Source organism: Tupaia chinensis, unplaced genomic scaffold (genome assembly GCF_000334495.1).
Source record: "Tupaia chinensis unplaced genomic scaffold, TupChi_1.0 Scaffold143584_1, whole genome shotgun sequence".
Classification (NCBI taxonomy): domain Eukaryota; kingdom Metazoa; phylum Chordata; class Mammalia; order Scandentia; family Tupaiidae; genus Tupaia; species Tupaia belangeri.
Window position 1 is genome coordinate 5,151,629 of NW_006203430.1, and position 20,796 is coordinate 5,172,424.

General features: G+C 38.6%; 1 pseudogene; it reads left to right on the top strand.

The window, feature by feature from the left end:
• The window catches only part of LOC102494470 (uncharacterized), a 73,602-nt pseudogene that overhangs the window by 26,275 nt on the left and 26,531 nt on the right, over window positions 1-20,796 (top strand).

The following is a 20,796-nucleotide window of genomic DNA, read 5'->3' on the forward strand; positions in this document are numbered from 1 at the left end:
TTGCAGACAAAATAATTTTATTATTTAAAAAAAAAAAAACTAAAGAATCCACTGAAGAAATTCTTAGAGGTGATTTTTTTAAAAATTAGCAAAGTTGAAAAAAATTAGCAAAGTTTCAGGGTACAAATCAATGTATATAAATCTGTACTGCCGTTTTTAACTTGCAGTAACAGTGATAGATTGAGGAAGGAATAAGGAAATCAATTCCATTTATAATAGCCTAGATAGACAGTAGATAGATGATAGATAGATATTCTGCATATGTGAATACATCTAACCAAAGAAGTAAAATATCTTCCCTATGAAAATTATATAAAACTGAGTACAAAATTATCTAAACCTAAGGCCTCGAACTTTGAAACTACTGGTGGAAAACACTGGGAAAACTCTGGGAGATATTGGGGTAGGCAAAGACTTCTTAAATAAGAACCCCAATGCACAGTCGATAATCCCCAAAATAGACGAGTGGGATTACGTCAGCCTAAGAAGTTTCTGCACAGCAAAAGACAATAATTAGTGTGAATTGACAGCCCTCAGAATGGGAAAATATTTTTGTAAATTATGCATCAGATAAGGAACTGATAACCAGAATACACAAGAAACTCAAGCAGCTGTTTGGAAAAAAAGATAATCAACCCTATTAGAAGATGGGAGAAAGAATTGAAAAAAACACTCTCTATAGATGATATATGAATAGCCAAAAGGCATATGAAAAAATGCTCAACATCCTTCATCATAAGGAAAATGCAGATCAAATGCATGGGGGAAAGCTAAAAGCTTTTCGATTAAAAATTGGTTCTAGACAAGGGACCCACTTTCTCGACTACTTTTTAATATAGAGCTGGAAGTCTTAGCTAATGCAATAATATAAAAGGCATTCAAATAGGCAAAGAAGAGTTGAAAATATCTATTTGCAGATGATATGATGGTATACTTAAAAAAAACCCAAAGTTTTCCATGGAAAAACTTCTTGAAGTGATAAATGAATACAGTAGGGTGGCAAGATACAAAACCAACATCCAAAAACCTATAGTATTCCTATTTATGAACAAGTTGAATATAGTAAGAGCTGAAAAAATAAATCCCTTTTACCATAGCCACAAAATGTAGAAGATACTTAGGGATAAACCTACCTAAGGAAGTCAAAGACCTTCACAAAGAGAACTATGAAAATCTTTAAAAATATATTGAAAATTACATAAAAAAGTGGAAGGACATCCATGTTTCTGAATTGGAAGAATTAACATAATCAAAATGGCAATTCTACCCAAATTATTCTACATATTTAATGTGATTCCAACAAAATATCAGAGACCTTCTTCACAGATCTAGAAAAGAAAATCATAGAATTTGTCTGGAATTATAAAAGACCTTGTATTGCCAAAGCAATCTTGTGCAAGAAGAGTGAAGTGGGTCGCAAAACATACTATAAAGCTGTGATAATCAAAACAGCTCAGTATTGGCACAAAAACAGACAGGTGCACCAATGAGAAAAGATAGAGACCCCAGAAATAAACTCCAAAGCTTATGGCCAACTGATTTTTTTTTTTTTGAGAGGTTTTTGCTATAGGGCAGGCGCACTCACCAGACAGACAGAGAGAAACAGAGAGATAGAAAGTGAAAAATCACCCCCCCAGGGGAGATGGTCACACTGTAATTCCTTCTCCATTCTCCTCTCAGGATCTTGGGCACACACACACATGCGCCCAGTGTGAGTTTTAAGCCACCGGGTTTGGGACGCGAATCGCAGTCAACTACATGGGAGCCCAGCGACATAGCCATCACGCTAACTGCTGGCCCCACAGCCAACTGATTTTTGACAAAGGATACCAGTCAATCCAGTGGGAAAAGGAAAACCTTTTTTAGCAAATGGTGCTGGAAAAACTGGATATTCACCTGCAGAAAGATGAAACTGAATCCCCATCTTCCACTATTAACAAAAATCAATTCAAAACAGATCAAAGATCTGAACCTAATGCCTCAAACTGTAAAAATACTGGTGGAAAACACTGGGGAAACTCTGGGAAACATTGCGGTAGGCAAAGACTTCTTAAATAAGACTTCCAAAGCACAGACAATAAACCCTAAAATAGACAAATGGGATTACATCAGCTTAAGAAATTTCTGCACAGCACAGGACACAGTACTTAGTGTGAATCGACAAGCCTCAGAATGGGAGAATATTTTTGTAAAATATGCCTCAGACAAGCGACTGGAAACAAGAATACACAGGGAATTCAAGGGGCTTATCTGAAAAAAAAAAAAGTCTAACCCAATTAAAAGACAGGAAAATGAGTTGAACGAAAATCTCTCTAAGGAAGATATATGAACAGCCAAAAAGCATTTGAAGAAATGCTCAACATCCCCCATAATAAGGGAAATGCAGATTAAAACCACAATGAGATACCACCTAACCCCTGTCAGAATGGCAAAGATTAAAAATACAAAAAATGATAAGTGTTGGCAGGGATGTGGTGAAAGGGAAATTCTCCTTCACTGGTGAAAATGTAAACTGGTTCAGCCATTGTGGAAAACAATATGGAGGTTCCTCAAAGATCTACAAATAGAACTACCTTTTGATTCAACAAACCCACTTCTGGGTATTTACCCAAAGGACAGGAGAATGCTCAGTCAGAAAAGTATTTGCACATCAATGTTTATTGCAGCATTATTCACAATCACTAAGACATGGAACCAACCCAAATGTCCATAAACAGATGAATGGATGTAAAAAGTGTGGCATATAAACCCTATGGAATACTAGTCAGCCATAAAAAACAAACAAACAAACAAACAAACAAAAAAAACCAATGAGACCCTGGCATTTGATAGAAAGTGGTTGAATATGGAAGATCTATTACTGAGTGAAGCAAGCCAGGATATGAAAGATATTGTATATATCCACTTAATATGTCTCGACTATCTGCACTTTATGGTAGAGATAGAAATATTGGAGGGCATAAAAGCAGAGAAAATAGTTATGGATGTTGAAGACAGTGTGGAATGTTGGGTGCAGGGAGAAAGGAAGAGTATAGAGAAGGATAACAAGAGAACAAATTGAGAGGCATGACATTATTGGGACACAGAAATGGTTTATTATCTGTTGATGATAACATGTATAATAGTCTCATCTGGACTGGTCTGTGAAGTATTTCATGTTGGGTAAATTCTCTTTACAAGCCAATTGATATATAGTGATTGAATGATTGAAGACCTCCTAAAAAATAAAGAGAATAAATAATAATAATAATCTGAAAAAAATGACGAAAAGCTATTTGATGATGATGATGTGGACAGTAATGTCTTTGTCTTGACTGATGCATGGTAATTATGCTTGAAAAAGAAATGTAATACACTGTAAAGTTATATGTGATTAAATTTAATATAAAAATTATGATAATAGTAAATTAAATTAAATAAAAAAAACACCCAGGAATGTGATTGCTGTTAGACAAATAGTGACTTGTAAATATCAACATTACATGACATGCCCAGATCTGTTTTCAAAACAACCTTTTAAAAAAGAGACTAGTACCTCTTTTAATCAATGTTCATTAACTAATGTGTTTCACATCTTCTAAACCTTTTAATTGTTTTGATATTTTTGTGGCAGTTGAAATATTTTTGTGGTACTCTTGAATACTTTCTGTAAGTGATAATGAAAAGTATCATATTGAAAGTTGTAAAAACATTTCAGTGATTATATCAAGAGTTACTGTCTAAGAGATTTTCCGAATAAAAATAATAAAAGAAAATAAAGAAATAAAGTCTCAACGAGATGTTGTCTAAAAAAAACGGTCTTTAACTATTAGTATAAGTAGATTGAAAATAAAAGTATGAAACGAATACACCATGCAACTATTAATTTTAAAAAATTCTTCTATGAATCAGATCAAGTTCTCTTCAGAGTAAAGAAAACTCCTAGTTCAGTGAAGGATGTTATATAGACAAAGGGTCAATCCACCAAAAGACATAGCAATCTTAACTATTTATGCACCAAGCAACTGAACCATAAAATATGTAAAGCAAAAGTTGATAGAACTGGAGAAATGGGTAAGTCTGCAATTAGAGTTGGATGTTTTAACACTTCTTTCTCAAGAGGTTTTCTGTCAGAACGCCTGGACAGAAAATCAGAAAAGATGTAGAACTCAGGAATACTATTAAGCAACAGGATGTAATCAACATTTATAGAACATTTTACCCAGTAATATGGAAAGCATATCCTTTTCAAGTGCTTACAAAACATTTACCAAGTACTATGGTTCGAATGTGTTCCCCAAAAGTTTGTGTTGGAAACTTGACACTCAATGTGACAGTGTTGGGAGGTGGGCTGTAAAGGAGGTGTTTGGGTACTGAGGGCATTGCTGTCATAAACGGATTAACACCATTATCCCATTATCGTGGAAGTGGGTTCATTACCAAGGGAGGGACTTCCAGTTCAGCCCTTTTTTGTCTCTTTTGCTCACTTGTCTCTTTGCCCTTCCACCATGTTATGATGCAGCAAGAAGGACCTCGCCAGAAGCCAGGCTTCGGTCTTGGACATTCCAGCCTCCAGATTTGTAAACCAACAAAGTTTTGTTCATTGCAAAGTTATCCAGGCTGTGGCATTTTGTTATAGCAGCACCAAACAGAGAAGAAAATAAAGTCTCCCTCAACTCAGAGTCCAGCTGAAAGGGCAAGAAAAATCTCAGACCCTTGGGTCTATCTGCAGTTAGTTCAAATTTTGATTTTTATCCAGAGTTCATTATTTTTCAGGAATGGTATCTAAAATATATCAGTAAATATCTATCAGTCTCAATAAATGACACGTGTCATTACTACTGTAGTTGGTATTATTAAAGCTGAATCTTTAGGGAATAATACCATGGCAATGTAGCTAAGCCAATGCAATGAAGAAAATGAGTTAGAGAAGGAAAATTGCCAAAGATTATGCAGGAATTAGTAAAAAGTGTGGCATATAAACCCTATGGAATACTAGTCAGCCATAAAAAACAAACAAACAAACAAACAAACAAACAAAAAAAACCAATGAGACCCTGGCATTTGATAGAAAGTGGTTGAATATGGAAGATCTATTACTGAGTGAAGCAAGCCAGGATATGAAAGATATTGTATATATCCACTTAATATGTCTCGACTATCTGCACTTTATGGTAGAGATAGAAATATTGGAGGGCATAAAAGCAGAGAAAATAGTTATGGATGTTGAAGACAGTGTGGAATGTTGGGTGCAGGGAGAAAGGAAGAGTATAGAGAAGGATAACAAGAGAACAAATTGAGAGGCATGACATTATTGGGACACAGAAATGGTTTATTATCTGTTGATGATAACATGTATAATAGTCTCATCTGGACTGGTCTGTGAAGTATTTCATGTTGGGTAAATTCTCTTTACAAGCCAATTGATATATAGTGATTGAATGATTGAAGACCTCCTAAAAAATAAAGAGAATAAATAATAATAATAATCTGAAAAAAATGACGAAAAGCTATTTGATGATGATGATGTGGACAGTAATGTCTTTGTCTTGACTGATGCATGGTAATTATGCTTGAAAAAGAAATGTAATACACTGTAAAGTTATATGTGATTAAATTTAATATAAAAATTATGATAATAGTAAATTAAATTAAATAAAAAAAACACCCAGGAATGTGATTGCTGTTAGACAAATAGTGACTTGTAAATATCAACATTACATGACATGCCCAGATCTGTTTTCAAAACAACCTTTTAAAAAAGAGACTAGTACCTCTTTTAATCAATGTTCATTAACTAATGTGTTTCACATCTTCTAAACCTTTTAATTGTTTTGATATTTTTGTGGCAGTTGAAATATTTTTGTGGTACTCTTGAATACTTTCTGTAAGTGATAATGAAAAGTATCATATTGAAAGTTGTAAAAACATTTCAGTGATTATATCAAGAGTTACTGTCTAAGAGATTTTCCGAATAAAAATAATAAAAGAAAATAAAGAAATAAAGTCTCAACGAGATGTTGTCTAAAAAAAACGGTCTTTAACTATTAGTATAAGTAGATTGAAAATAAAAGTATGAAACGAATACACCATGCAACTATTAATTTTAAAAAATTCTTCTATGAATCAGATCAAGTTCTCTTCAGAGTAAAGAAAACTCCTAGTTCAGTGAAGGATGTTATATAGACAAAGGGTCAATCCACCAAAAGACATAGCAATCTTAACTATTTATGCACCAAGCAACTGAACCATAAAATATGTAAAGCAAAAGTTGATAGAACTGGAGAAATGGGTAAGTCTGCAATTAGAGTTGGATGTTTTAACACTTCTTTCTCAAGAGGTTTTCTGTCAGAACGCCTGGACAGAAAATCAGAAAAGATGTAGAACTCAGGAATACTATTAAGCAACAGGATGTAATCAACATTTATAGAACATTTTACCCAGTAATATGGAATGCATATCCTTTTCAAGTGCTTACAAAACATTTACCAAGTACTATGGTTCGAATGTGTTCCCCAAAAGTTTGTGTTGGAAACTTGACACTCAATGTGACAGTGTTGGGAGGTGGGCTGTAAAGGAGGTGTTTGGGTACTGAGGGCATTGCTGTCATAAACGGATTAACACCATTATCCCATTATCGTGGAAGTGGGTTCATTACCAAGGGAGGGACTTCCAGTTCAGCCCTTTTTTGTCTCTTTTGCTCACTTGTCTCTTTGCCCTTCCACCATGTTATGATGCAGCAAGAAGGACCTCGCCAGAAGCCAGGCTTCGGTCTTGGACATTCCAGCCTCCAGATTTGTAAACCAACAAAGTTTTGTTCATTGCAAAGTTATCCAGGCTGTGGCATTTTGTTATAGCAGCACCAAACAGAGAAGAAAATAAAGTCTCCCTCAACTCAGAGTCCAGCTGAAAGGGCAAGAAAAATCTCAGACCCTTGGGTCTATCTGCAGTTAGTTCAAATTTTGATTTTTATCCAGAGTTCATTATTTTTCAGGAATGGTATCTAAAATATATCAGTAAATATCTATCAGTCTCAATAAATGACACGTGTCATTACTACTGTAGTTGGTATTATTAAAGCTGAATCTTTAGGGAATAATACCATGGCAATGTAGCTAAGCCAATGCAATGAAGAAAATGAGTTAGAGAAGGAAAATTGCCAAAGATTATGCAGGAATTAGGATCTCAGGATGAGGATAAAAATGTGCTTAGAAGGGCTGCTTGTAATTAAATGTAAATAAATTAATTAAAAAAAAGAATGGTTGCTTTAAGAATGAAATGAAAACAAGCAGAAAAACACACTTTCTATGAATATCCTATGAACATATAGCTTTATACAAGTGTAATGAATAAAGGTAAAAAGGTGTCTCAAAACATGATAAGTGTAAAATATATACAATTGCAAATTAAATACAAAAATACCTAAGGATAAGTGTAAAACCTATACAATTGCAAATTAAATACAAAAATACCTAGTAATCACATTAGAATTCACACATTAGAAAATATAGATTAACTTTTTAAAGCTAAAATTGTTTAGCTACAAACTGAATATGTGATTGTAAGCAAGGGTATTTAAAAATATAGTGCTAAATTTAAAAAAATAAAGCTTTTTCTCCAGGATGATGCTATTTATTTATGAATAGACATTTTAAAGTTCATGAAAAATAGAATTAAAGTATCCATAGCTTTTTCATAATACACTTTTCCATGAACTTTTTTTTTTTGGAAAGGTTTTTGCTATAAGGTGCATGTGCTCTCCAGACACAGAGAGACAGAGAGACAGAACGTGAGAAATCACTCCCCAGGGGGGATGGCCATGCCACAATCACTTCTCCTTCATTGTTCTCTTGGGATCTTGGGCATGCACGCACATGTGCCTGGCATGAGTTTAAGTCACCAGGTCCGGGACTCAAACTGCAGTCAACTACGTGAGAGTTCAGTGACATAGCCATTATGCTAGCTGCTGGTCCCTCCATGAACTTTTTGAAGACCTCCTCATATAATCTAAAAACACAGAGAATAGTACTATATATTGTTTATGGATATAAAAGCAATTACAATGTAATATATATATATATGTGTGTGTATATATATTATATATATATGTATATACATATATGTATATATTCAAACACATTCATAAAAACAGGGGTTACTCACTAAATTCATGACACTCATTCTGTGAAGAGAATGTGAGTAGTGAGTTTGTACTTGGTTGTCAAAGAGGGATGCAACTTTGTCTTCTACATATTTCACTTAAGAAAATTCAAAGCAAAAAGGCTAAATGTTTACCTCATTTTGGTTTTTTTTTATAAGTGAGTATTTGAGTGTTTACATATATATATTTCTACTTTTTAAAAGAAAGGAAAAAGAAAAACCTTTAGAATAATGCAGACAGGCACCTATACATTGTGAGGGTATGGTGATCTCAGTAGATGCTTGCCTAAAAATAGATATAACTTTGCCCTTTTCTTGCTCTGGACATTAATAAAAATGGTTTACTGTTTAAAAGAGTACTGTGCTGACTGGAAGTAAAATGGATACAAGAAAAATGAAGAGTAGGGGCCTGGTCATGGTGGCACAAGCAGGAAGTGCTCCACTGCATGGTGGCTAAAGACACTTGAGTTCAGCTTGAGGTCCACTCTCAACAGGCTAGGTGCAGTGGTCCTAGCTAACCAAGAGGCTGAGGAAGGAGGATCACTACATGGAACGATCCCATCAAAAGTATCTCTCTCTCTCTCTCACTCAAATCTCTCTCTCTTTATCTCATGAATAAAAAGAAGGAGGGTGGGCCAGCAGGTGGCATGGAGGTTAGGGCAGTTATACTGCACATGACTGACTGTGTGGTTCAAGTCTCAGATCCAGCAGCTTGAAAATCACTCCAGGAGCATGTGTGAGCATGCCCAAAATCTGAAAAGAATAGAGAAAAGAAGAAGGGATTGTGTCATGGCCATTTCTCTCTTCCTCTCTTTTTTTCTCTCTGTCTCTCTCTGGAGAGTGCAAACAAGTGTCCTATGGTAGAAAAGAAAAAAATAGGGGGAAAAAGAGGTAGGCTCAGGCTTTCTATTTAGTTTAAACTCTTGAACCAATGTGTAGCATACAATAGAACAAGAGTTATATGGTTCATAAGACAGGCACTTGTTATGGAACCTTGGGGAACTCCAGAAGATTGTCTTGGCCCCTGAAACACAGGATTGTTGATCATTTGTAGGGTTATATGAAAACTGAGTGACAAGTTTGAAGAGTCTTCTGTTTTCTATAAACTAACACGTGCATGTGCTGGGTGCTGCTATGACTATGCTTATTCAGCTATTAAGGAACATACACAAAAGAATAAAGGAATAATCCTGTCTCTGATTTAATGATCATTGGTAACTTGAGATTATGACTTTGAAGAAAACTTTCAAGGCACAGAAGACTAGTATCTGTTTGGTTGGTACAGAGTACCTCAAACTAACAAGGGGCTAGTTTTGAATTCAATTGTTGAAAGTCAGTTATTGGGCAAGCCACTATATTTCTGTGTTCTTAAGAAAATGCAGTTGGAAAACCACATGTAAATGAGAGCTCACTGAAATCTGCTTCTTGTATCTAAGCCAACTTTTCCTGGTTGAGTGACTTTTTAGAATCACATTAAAGCCTATTCATTATTTTAATACTGAAGGCCAACTTCTCACAGACTCATCTACCCAGGGAGTCCTCACCATCAGCTGTGAGAGCCAGGAGAAGTTGGAGCTCTTAGAATTGCCAAGACTCAATGTAATGATCTCTGGCAAAGTGTGGGTGTGGACCATCTGTCTCCATAGTGCAGGAAAGAACAGGAGAGAATGCCAGGGGGATGCCTGGGATGAAGAACTATCAAGCAGCTAGCTCTCTGCTCTGTGAGTCCCAAAACAGACACACACATATGCCCGTTTACACACAATTGGGTGGTCAAATGTAGAACAGAATTATCCAAAGTCTAGTGCAACTTTATCTGCACATTTTAAACTCTAATTTGGTTCAATAAAATCAACTTCTATGATCCTACACTCTTAGTAAATGAAATCTATTCATTTTTTGCCAGTAGCTTTAACATGGAAAAGTAAAGCTTATAAAATATTTTTACATGTAATCTCCTGAAACAGAGTCAGAAGATTCCATGTCTTTAATCAGAGACACAATGAATAAATATGTGGGCTATAAATATTTTAGAGAACCTTCTTCCTTCCTTCACTCCCTGTTTATAGTAAGAAGTCAATGCATGCTTGTTGACTTGAGTTACCTGTGTTACTTGAGCAACTGTGCCAATAAAAAGCATAGAAAAGGACCAGGAGGTAGTGGGTGGTTGACGCTGGACTCCCACAAGGCCAACCATGGTTCAAATCCTGGACCTGGTGGCTTGAAACTGATGCTGACTGTGTGTGCTTATGTGCCCAAAATTCCAGGAGGAGGATGGAGGAGGAGGGATTGAAGCATGATCATCCCCCTAGGGAGTAACTTCTCACTTTGCCTCTCACTGTGTCTGTCTGGCAAGTGTACACATCCTATGACCAAAAAAAAGAGAGCCCCAAAACCTAAAATTAAAAAGCCCATAACAGAAATTAATCATTCAAAATAATAACCAATTTAAAAGCAATTTATATTTAGGTTTGAAATATATTAAAAAGACAACCATGTAGGAGCAGCTGGTGGCACAGTAGTAAGGTGATAATCAAGCTATGATCCACGCTGTGGAAGGTCACACATTCAGTGCACCATTTGTCCTAGGAGTGCATTCTGAGTGCACGTGTGTGTATCTGTGATCCTGGTTGGCTGGGAAGGTACGGAGAGGGGATTACGGTTTAAAACCCTTCTCTCTCTCTGTCTGTCTCTCTCTCTCTCTCACTCCCATAAAAGAAAAAAATAAACTTTTTAAAACAGTCCCCCATATCTTTTCATGATGACATGCTCTGAATCTCTGAATATCTTCTTTTTAGAGACAGAGAGATTTTTGCTATAGGGTGTGTGCGCTTGCCAGAGAGACAGAGAGACAGAAAGCAAGAAATCACTCCCCCCCCCAACCCCAGAGAGGAATGCCATGCCTCAATCCCTTCTCTCCCAGTCTCCTCTTGGGATTTTGGGCATGCACACACACATGCCCAACATGAGTTTTAAGTTTCCAGGTCCGGGACTCAAATCACGATTGACCACATGGAAGCCCAGTTACATAACTATTACACTATCTGCCGGTCCCTACATGCTCTGAATAGGCACTGAAATAAGATATATTGGTGAATTTGGAGCTCAACCATTTCAAAAGAATGAACAGGAAATAAAAATCTTAGGGACTGAAAACCTCTCATTTGTCCAGGCATCTCTTGGCCTAATTTTTCTCTTTTCCTTCTATTTTACTTTTTGTACTATTCTAGTGAATTAGCTGGGGGAAGAAATGGGGCTTGAGGCCAACCCCTGCCTTACAACTGGTCCCAGGTTTGCAGTGACAGGAGATTCCATCTCCTCTCTGTCGAGTCTCAGTTACAGAATGAACAGTCTTGGAAATCATGTTGGGGAGTAGCAGTAGGATCTGTAATCTGGAACCAAAGCTGGTGCCTGGGAAGACAACTCCCAGAATTTGTACCAGAAAACTATCAACTATTATAAGTCACAAACAATTAATTTGAACTCTCTAGGATTCTTTGCAACTGATGTTATTTTTAGTGAATTTTTTTACTATGTGCTGCTTTTTTTAAAAGTTTACCTATTTCTTCCAAGGAGGTTGGGGGGGGGAGAGAGAGATATACTGCAACAGTATCTTTATAGTGCAATCTGCCCCAGTCTCGGCTAACCCAGATCAAGAGCATGAGTGCATGCATCTGGCATGCTCTGGGAGATCCTGGAACATGAAACATGAACCCAGGATGCTTCTCATGCGGGTCCAGCTGCATTACTGCTGTGCCAGTACCTGTGCCTGTGCTGCATGTTGACATGGATTATATTCCAGGTACAGGACACACAGCTTCACACAGAATACTAGCAGTTGGGGGCAACTGAGGCACTCATTTTGTACTCAGGAACAGGTCACGGTCCACAACCTGTAAACAGAATCCAAAGTCCTTACCCTGGCACTCAGTAATCTCACTCCATCCTAACTGAATAGTCCCATCTTCCATCCCACAGGACGGGTGGTCCTGTCTCACAAGACTTGCTGCATATCAAAGAAAACCGTGGGCAGGCAACATTGTGCATCATTACGCCTGGTGCCTTCCACTGAGAAGGCTATTTCCTTCTCCTGTCGATGCAGCTCAAGGTCCCTCCTGGTGGACACCAAGGTCTAAATCCTGGTGGTGACATGCTGGATGCATGTCCTCCTCATGTCAGACATGGAAACAGCCTGTTTTTCCTCAGCATGACATTATTGGTCATCCACTAAAGAAAACTGGAGATGATGAAAACAGAGGAATAAAAATGCATCTTAAGCATAAGAAGAAATGCTCACTCTTACTCATAATAAAAAAAAAAAAAAAAAGCTAAATGAAATTCCACTAAGATACAATTTATAATCTATCAGTTTGACTAAAGTATTTTAAAAAGTGGATAAAATAGCTATATTGAGAAAATTGGGAAAAGGGCATTTTTTTAATTAAAATTTTTTTAAATAATTATTTTCTTTAACTTCTTTCCTTCCTTTCTTTTTTTTCTCTTCTCTTTCTTTCTCTCTTTCTCTCTTTCTCTCTCCCTTTCTTTCTTTCTTTCTTTCTTTCTTTCTTCCTTCCTTCCTTCCTTCCTTCCTTTCTTTCTTTCTCTCTCTCTCTTTCTTTCTTTCTTTTTCTTCTTTTCTTTTAATTTGACCAGAAAGAGACAGAGTGAGAGTGTGTGTGTGTGTGTGTGTGTGTGAGAGAGAGAGAGAGAGAGAGAGAGAGGGAAAGTGAGAAAGCAAGCTGCCAGGTTCAGGACTCGAGCCATGGTCAGCCATGTGGGAGTCCTGCGCCCTTAACCACCATACCACCTGCTGACCCCAGAAAAAGGACATTTCATATAAAATTGGCAGGTCTGTAAATGGGTAAAACTGGTGGGGACAGCTATCTGGAAATACATGGTAAAGTATAAATACATTGATCTTTTGACCCAGAAAGTCTTCCTCCAGGAATGAACTCTCTCTACATATGTGTATATTGGCATACATGGGAAATAGTGTCTGTTCACAGTTATTTAATACATCATTGTAACTGCAAAAGAGTGTTAATACCCAAATGCCCATTAGTCGGAAATTGGTTAGATATAGTACAGTTACACAATGCAACTGCAGAAAGAAGTTGAGGATGCTCTCTATGTACTAATAGGAAAAAATTTGCAAGATAGCAATATACCTTTGTGTTAGATATAAACAGTATATGTAATATTTAAAGGAACTATATATTTGTATTTGCTTATTCAAACATGAAGACAATTTCTGAAAGAATACCTAAGAAACCAATAATTTTGGCTACTTGCTAACTTTGTTCTAGTTTGGTGACAAAAGAGACTGGGTTGATGGGGAATGTGATAAAGGAAGATTTTGACCATAATTTTTTTTACATTTTATGATTTCTAAACCTTGTTAATGTGTTACCTAATCAAAAATGATAAAATGTTTAAGTGGATTTGTCATTTCCCAGGTGAATTCCAAACCCTAGAAACAGCTGCCTGAGGTGCTATACTGAGGATTTTGAGCCTTTATCTGGGTTTATTATGAAAAGCTGTTATTCTGCATTTACACTGGTGAGGCCAAGAAGGGAGGATTGAGAAGGGAGGTCAGAGATGGAGAGAAAAAGGGAGCAGAGGAGACAGCAACTTCTGCCTTAGTGACACAGACATCTTTTTAGACTGGAACAGCTCTTGGGTTATTAAATTAGAAAAAATTATTGCCATCTGTTTTATTTGAATGAAATGACCTATGCCTTGGGACACAAAGGTATTACTTAATGGTAGGGATTTAAGGAACAAACACACATCTATCCATTTAATTCACAATTTTAATGAAAAGTCAGTAGAACTGAAACAGGATTGGGTTCAAATCCTACCACGACTATGGGCAGCCCCTAACACGTTGGAAGTTTTAAACCACTTGTGTTTTTATTTCCTTTTAGGAAAAACAGAGTCAGCTACCTTTGTCTTGTTCTTTCTCCTAGAATGTGATCAGATTCACTGAGACAATGTGCGGATTTTTTGCCTGTAGAACAGCATGTGATCGTCAGCTGGAACGGTGCCACCATCTCTGCCATCACCCCACCAGGGTGCAGAGGGTGCAGCAGCTCAGGCACTCTCAGGGGGAGCTTTCTGCTCCTTGTCTTCTTTCTGTCAATCATGGATCCTCAGGTGTAGCAATCAGAGCCATGTAGGGTGCCAGCAGCAGCCGAAGAGCCCAGCTGGTGACATTTCTAGCTTTGTGCTCTTCCTGGTAATAGTCGACCTCAGCTGGTCTTTCAGATGGCAGCAGAGCCATGAACTAATGACTTCAGGGCACCAATTATTCAATAATTCCCAAGGTCACTCCTGTAGTGAAACCAGAGCTCCAAGCTCATCACCTCATAGAAAGAATCTCCTCCCTCCAAAAGTCCTTAAGGTAGACTTTGCACACAAGGACTCACCTGCCGTGTTGCTCTGGGTCCTCAGAGATGGTGCTTAGATCACTGCCGTGGTCTTTTCAGCAGACACCTGTTCACAAGGCAAGGAGGGGTCACTCCATACCTACCATCATTAATGTTATTTCTAGTTGTCTTGTAATGTGTAGGTGTCCCAGGAGTATAAGCCCTTTGAGTTGAAAGAAACAAAAGTTACCAAAAATGACCTGGGGCAATTGTGCACATTCAGGCCGGTCAGTGTGGCAACCAGATCGGTGCCAAGTTTTGGGAAGTAATCAGTGATAAACATGGCATCGACCCCACTGGTACCTACCACAGGGACAGTGACCTGCAGCTGGACCGCATTTCTGTGTACTACAATGAAGCCACAGGTGGCAAATACGTTCCTCATGCCATCTTGGTGGATCTAGAACCTGGGACCATGGATTCTGTTCACTCAGGTCCCTTTGGCCAGATCTTCAGACCAGACAACTTTGTTTTTGGCCAGTCTGGGGGTGGGTTTTCCATTCTCGAACAGTCTTAGGGGAATTCAAGTTATAAAAGTCACAATTTCAGGTATTTCCATGCTCTATCTCCCAGCTTCATGGGAGGAATTGACAGTATTATCTCCATTTCAGTCTCCCTCTCTCTCCAAGCTCCATCCTGAGCTGTTTTCTTTGGCGGAGTCTGTTCCACTCTGGGGTCCTTCTCGCTCCCACACAAATTGGATTTCTCCCTTTCCCCTGATCAGAACTCAAGATGGCAAAGACAAGTTTTGGTTCCTGAGCCTCCTGAATTGCCCTCCCCATACCCACACCCTTTCCTACCCCCTAAAAAGGAGTAGCATGTCTGACTTACATGGAGAAGGGATGGCATCCTTCCCCTGAAATGTGCCAGTCGTTGCCCAGAGGGGAGGGGCAGGACACCCTCCGTCTTTTTGCAGCATCTCTTCCTTTGCTCTGCCTTTCTCTTCCCACCCTTGGTTTTGTGCTACACTTCAGATTCCTATTTTGCCTTGAACTTGCTGCCTTTTTTTCATATGGAAAAGATGACATTGCCCCAAGAGTCAAAAATAAATGAGAATTGAAAAAGAAAAAAAAATGACCTGGTGAATAAAATTAGTCTCGCTCACATTCTTCAAAATGTCCAGTGTGCCTGGAGAGACTGGATGGTCTCCTCCACATGGAGTACTGGGCATGGCACCCTCTGTGCCTTTAAGGGTCCACCTCTCCCTCTTTCTGATATCTGATGCCTGGGAGCAGCACCCCACAAACTCCTCTAAATGAGATTTAATCTTTCAGGATCTTAAAGGAATGTTATTATTAGTCTGATTCTGAAAAGGCAGGTGGAATGTTAGAAGTTTAACCGTGATTTTTCCATACTGAGTAAGTCTGCCATCATGAGAAGAGGGGACAAGCCAGTTCTCTCACACTGTCATTACATCTTCCCACAGTGGGGTCACTGGATGGATGCACAATTTTGATTTTCAGATTAAAAGGTCCTGAGCCTTTTGTCACTGGCTGGGTAATCCTTTGCCACACAGACCCATTGTCCCACTTGAACTCACCATAAATGGGGTATAAGCTCCTTCCGTCAGTTCCTTAATTTCCGCAAGGGCTGAAAAAACTCCCTGGCAACTGCTATCCAGCTTTGCATCCATGCAGGGGGATTTGCAAGGCAGGACCCCACCCCCACCCTGGGCACACAAAAAGGCTTCTATTTTTTTCAGGGATTACATGGCGGGCAGAGAAAGAGCAGCTGAACCACGTGACATGGGACATGGGAGTCGTGTCAATAGCTGGGCCAAACAGGGGCTAATTTACTGCAAAGGGTTCCTTTACAGAGGCTCTAAAAGAGGGAGCTGCATTCTACCCATCCAATGATAAATAAAGTTGTAGTGCCTCAGATGCTCAGAGTGCTAAGAAACCCAGGAACACTTTGGCCTCACAGAATGAAAATGAGAGAATACTCAGAGACATCCTTATTGCCTAAAGCCCACTACCTCCTGTCAAAATGTCTAACAAGCCTTCTAGGAATAGCATCCTATTCTGGCCTGTAGAGCAGCTTTATGTTAAATCTCTGAGCTAAGCCACTCAGGCTAGCCTAGTTCCTTGCAGAAAGGGTGGAGCTTGTGTTCAAGCAGTTTGGGAAGGACCAACCCAAATCTCTCTTCCCACAGCAGCAGCAACAGTTTGTTGTCTAAGAGTTCACTGCTCTCTTAGTGCCTTTGTGCTGAGCACAGAAGTCCTGAGCAGAATGACAAGCCCCATCTGTGATTCCTGCCAGTTGGTTCCATCGGAGCCAATTCTCTCCTCTGTTCTGGGAGATGCAGGACAATGCAAGACACTAAGATCCTAAAAGGATTAAATAAGCAGTGAGGAGTAATGCTATGCCCTAAACTGGCAGGAGTTGCAAAGAGGAAAAGAGCACAGGGGATACCCTATTGTGTAGGCTGTAGATTTGTATTACTTTAACTCATCTCCAGCTCTAGTGCACATCGGAAAAATGAAGGTGCTGAATTTTAACCCCATAAGATTGTGCACTGTTACTAGAATCTTCTACTTCCCTTTTTTGCTCACAAATGTGACAACTATAATAAGTTTTAAAAGTAATTATTCAAAAGCTCCATTAAAAATAGAATTATATTTGTAGGTACCATGAATCTTCAAACGGCTGTTTTTAAACCTTGTAGCAAAATTAAATGATATAATATGACAACATTGGAAGCCATTAAACCAATACTGTTTATAACTGGGATTTGTGATCCTTCCACATTGCTTTCTGGTTCAGAAATAAGTTTTAAACTCAAGATACAAACTCCTTAATTTATCATCTGTTATGTTAAATTAAGTGAGGAGCTAAAGATGACTGAATTTGAATTAGGATATTAATAGTCTTGCAGTTGTCATTAGTACATTATTTCACTTCAGTCTTCACATCTGTAAACACATCTCTCACTCCCATCTATAGTTAATTCTGTGACTGTAGTTTTGATCAAAATAGAACAGTCAGCCATGAGACAGAAACAATACAGAGGTTTTTTTTTAAACTAAAATAGTTCGATAAAACTTGATAACACCATGGTTGAACTTAAGCACTCCTGATCATTCACCTCACTTAGGCTTCCTTCTGTGGTTGGGATGTGGATTCTGGAAATCTGAGCGTGAACCCTTAGCCCCTGTCACGTGAGTAACAGGGTTTCAGGGGCCCCCAGTCTCACTGATCGCCTACTTCTCCTGACAGCTGCCTGCATCTGGAAAACATTAAATAACCTCATCCTTCATGTGGATTCATTATGTTCTTCAAATTCATTACCAATTATCAATTGATTGTGAAGAATGTTTGAAATCTAAATGAGGAGTTAATAATGATGAAGAAAAGCATCTAAAATGAAGGCTAAGTACTCTTGGTGATTATAACAAGGAGCTTAATGCTGCATACACTGTACTTTCTTTAATTTAGCGACTTTTCCAATACCTTTTTAATCAGTGGAACGTAAGAAATTTGGCTTCATTGTATGTAAGAGAGAGCAAGACCCAGGTCTCAATTGAGGTGTATCTTCAATGTGCTCAGAAGGTTTGTGAATTTAAAATATTGTTTCCTACAAAGGAAAGATCTGAACAAAAACAACCTGAGAATGGCTCCCCCAAAGAAAATATGGCTCCCAAGGAAAACTTCCACTACAGACACTCCTCAATTTCTTTATAAACCATTTAGTCTAAGGGTTGTTACTCCGTCATTGACAGGAAGACCTGTTCCCAGATTTAGCCACCATCACCCCCCGCGACTTGGTACAGGGACAAACCTTCTACCAGATACTTATCCTTCTGTGAATCTGTAACTAGTTTTAGAAAACCAGAGCCTTAGAAATCGGTACTTAGAAGGTGTAGTCCTGTATCAGGCAAAGAGACTCATCTCTGTGCTAGGAGGATGGACTCCTCTTTCCACATACCCCTCTTCCAACCTGTCACACAGAATGTGTGCACAGGATCACACATGGGTATCGAAGAGCATTAGAGTGGGAGAGAAGGGACCAGCACATTTCCCTCCTCAGCTAGTTAGGAGGGCAAGGCAAAAGCACTTCTACCTTTCACGCTGAGAAACATAAATTCTCTGCACAAGAGAAAGTTCAGTTTTTGCGAGGTCTCTTCCCCAGCCACCTTCAGAGAACCATCTGTTGCTGTGGCCAGGAAATGCTGACTGAGATCTCAACAAAGGAGCTGAACAGTACTGGCCATCATCTGGCACCTGTGTAAATGTCTGTCGCAGTAAGAGTGACCCCTACAATCACCTCAACCTTATTCAAGCAAAGAATTCCCCATCAACTTGAGCCTGGTTTTGGAGGCACGGTTGTCACTTCCCCTCCTCCATGGGAAGAAGTCAGCTGATCCCTAGCTTCACATGGCTCCCCCAGCCCCATTATCAAAGTCTCACCTCCTCCTGCTGCAAGAAACCTCCTCCAAGGTGGGGGGGCATCCCACTCAGTCCCAACATCAAGGCCTTTACTTGGAAATACCCAGCTGGGTGCTTTCTTCTGACTCATCAGCATGTTCAGCCAGGATGCTCCAGAGCCTGGGGCCCATTGTTTGTAAAGACAACTCAGAGTCCAAGTTTAAACATTCAGAGGAAAGGAGGAGTGCCCAAGCACCTCTGAACTCCAACGGTTCCTGAGTATTCCCATGTCAGCATCCCCACCTGCTCCTCTGTCCCCTTTCCTGTTTCCTCTCCCATAGGTGATGGGATACATCCTTTTCACATGTAAGTAGCAGTTGCCATATACTGAAATGGTGTTAGAAAAACTTTTGTAAGTCAGTCAATTAACAAGTGCACATTGAGTACTCACAAATTACACACAATACCTCTCATGTTTTAGCTTTCCTCTAGCCTAAAATTCAGAACTGCTTAATGGAATGGGATAGTATAACACATTTAGAGATAAGGTGTATTCTACCACATAGGTTGATATTTATATCTAAAAGCTCTGTAATGCTATTTAAATAAGAGCACAAAGACATAATTTCAAAAAGTAAAATTGTCACCCATGGAAGTACATACTAACAATGTCACTAACGATAAAGGAAATGTGAACTTAAGCAACTGTAAGATATTGTTATCAACCTAACAAAAAATAATATAAAAATGCTAAATCACTAGGATTACATGTAAATCAAGCAATTTTCTGTGGCAATGTGAATTGACTTAATATTTTTGATGCTATATACAGGAAAGAGGGGTCTTAAAAAGTTCATGAAAAATGCCAATTATGAAAAAAAAATTACACATCAATTTCCACTTTTCACACCAAAATAAACTCATACTTTCATTCCATTTATCCATAAACTTTTTGAAATCTCCTCATGTATTAAAAAGTAAGTTCAGGGGCCAGCGGATGGTGTAGTGGTTAAGGCGCTGGATCCCTACTTGGTGGACTGTGATTCGAGTCCCAGACCAGCTGCTTGAAACTCATGCTGGAAATGTGTGCATGCATGACCAAAATCCTGAGAAGAGAATGGACAAGGGATTGTGATGTAGCCATCAACAGTGCAGACTTAGACCTTAGCATTCTAAATAACCCTCAGAGATGAGTAGTCTGAAGAAATATAAAGTGCTCTGTGCAAAGAGAGAAGAAAAAAAATTTTTTTTTTTTTAATTTGGAGAAGTTTTTTTCCATAGGGCACATGCGCTTGCCAGAGAGACAGAGATAGAAAGTGAGAAATCATCCCCCGGGGGGGTGGCCATGCCGCAATTCCTTCTCCTCTATTCTCCTCTTGGGATCTTGGGCACTCACGCACACGCGCCTGGCATGAGTTTAAGCCACTGGGTCCAGGACTTGAACCGCAGTCGGCTACATGAGAGTTCAGCGACATAGCCATTACGCTAACTGCTGGTCCCAAAAATTGAAATTCACTTAAATAGCCTCCAAATTATCTGAATGAAGCTAATGTTTTGAAGTTTTCAAAAATTTTTTTCCACAAAGTTTTCTTTTTTTAATTAATGAATTCATTTATTTTCATTTCATTTTCTTCCATACATTCAATCACATTATTATTTGTCTTACCAAATGGATATTTCAACAGGTGAACATTTCTCCCTAGTACTGTTGATAAAACTACAAAATATCTTCAACAAATAATACCACACCTCTTTGTGCCATTAATGCTTTGCCTCTCTGTCTCTCCTCCAAATGTCCTTCCTCAGATCCTCCTCTTTCACACACACTATATCTGGTATTTACATCTATATACTGCATTTCTAT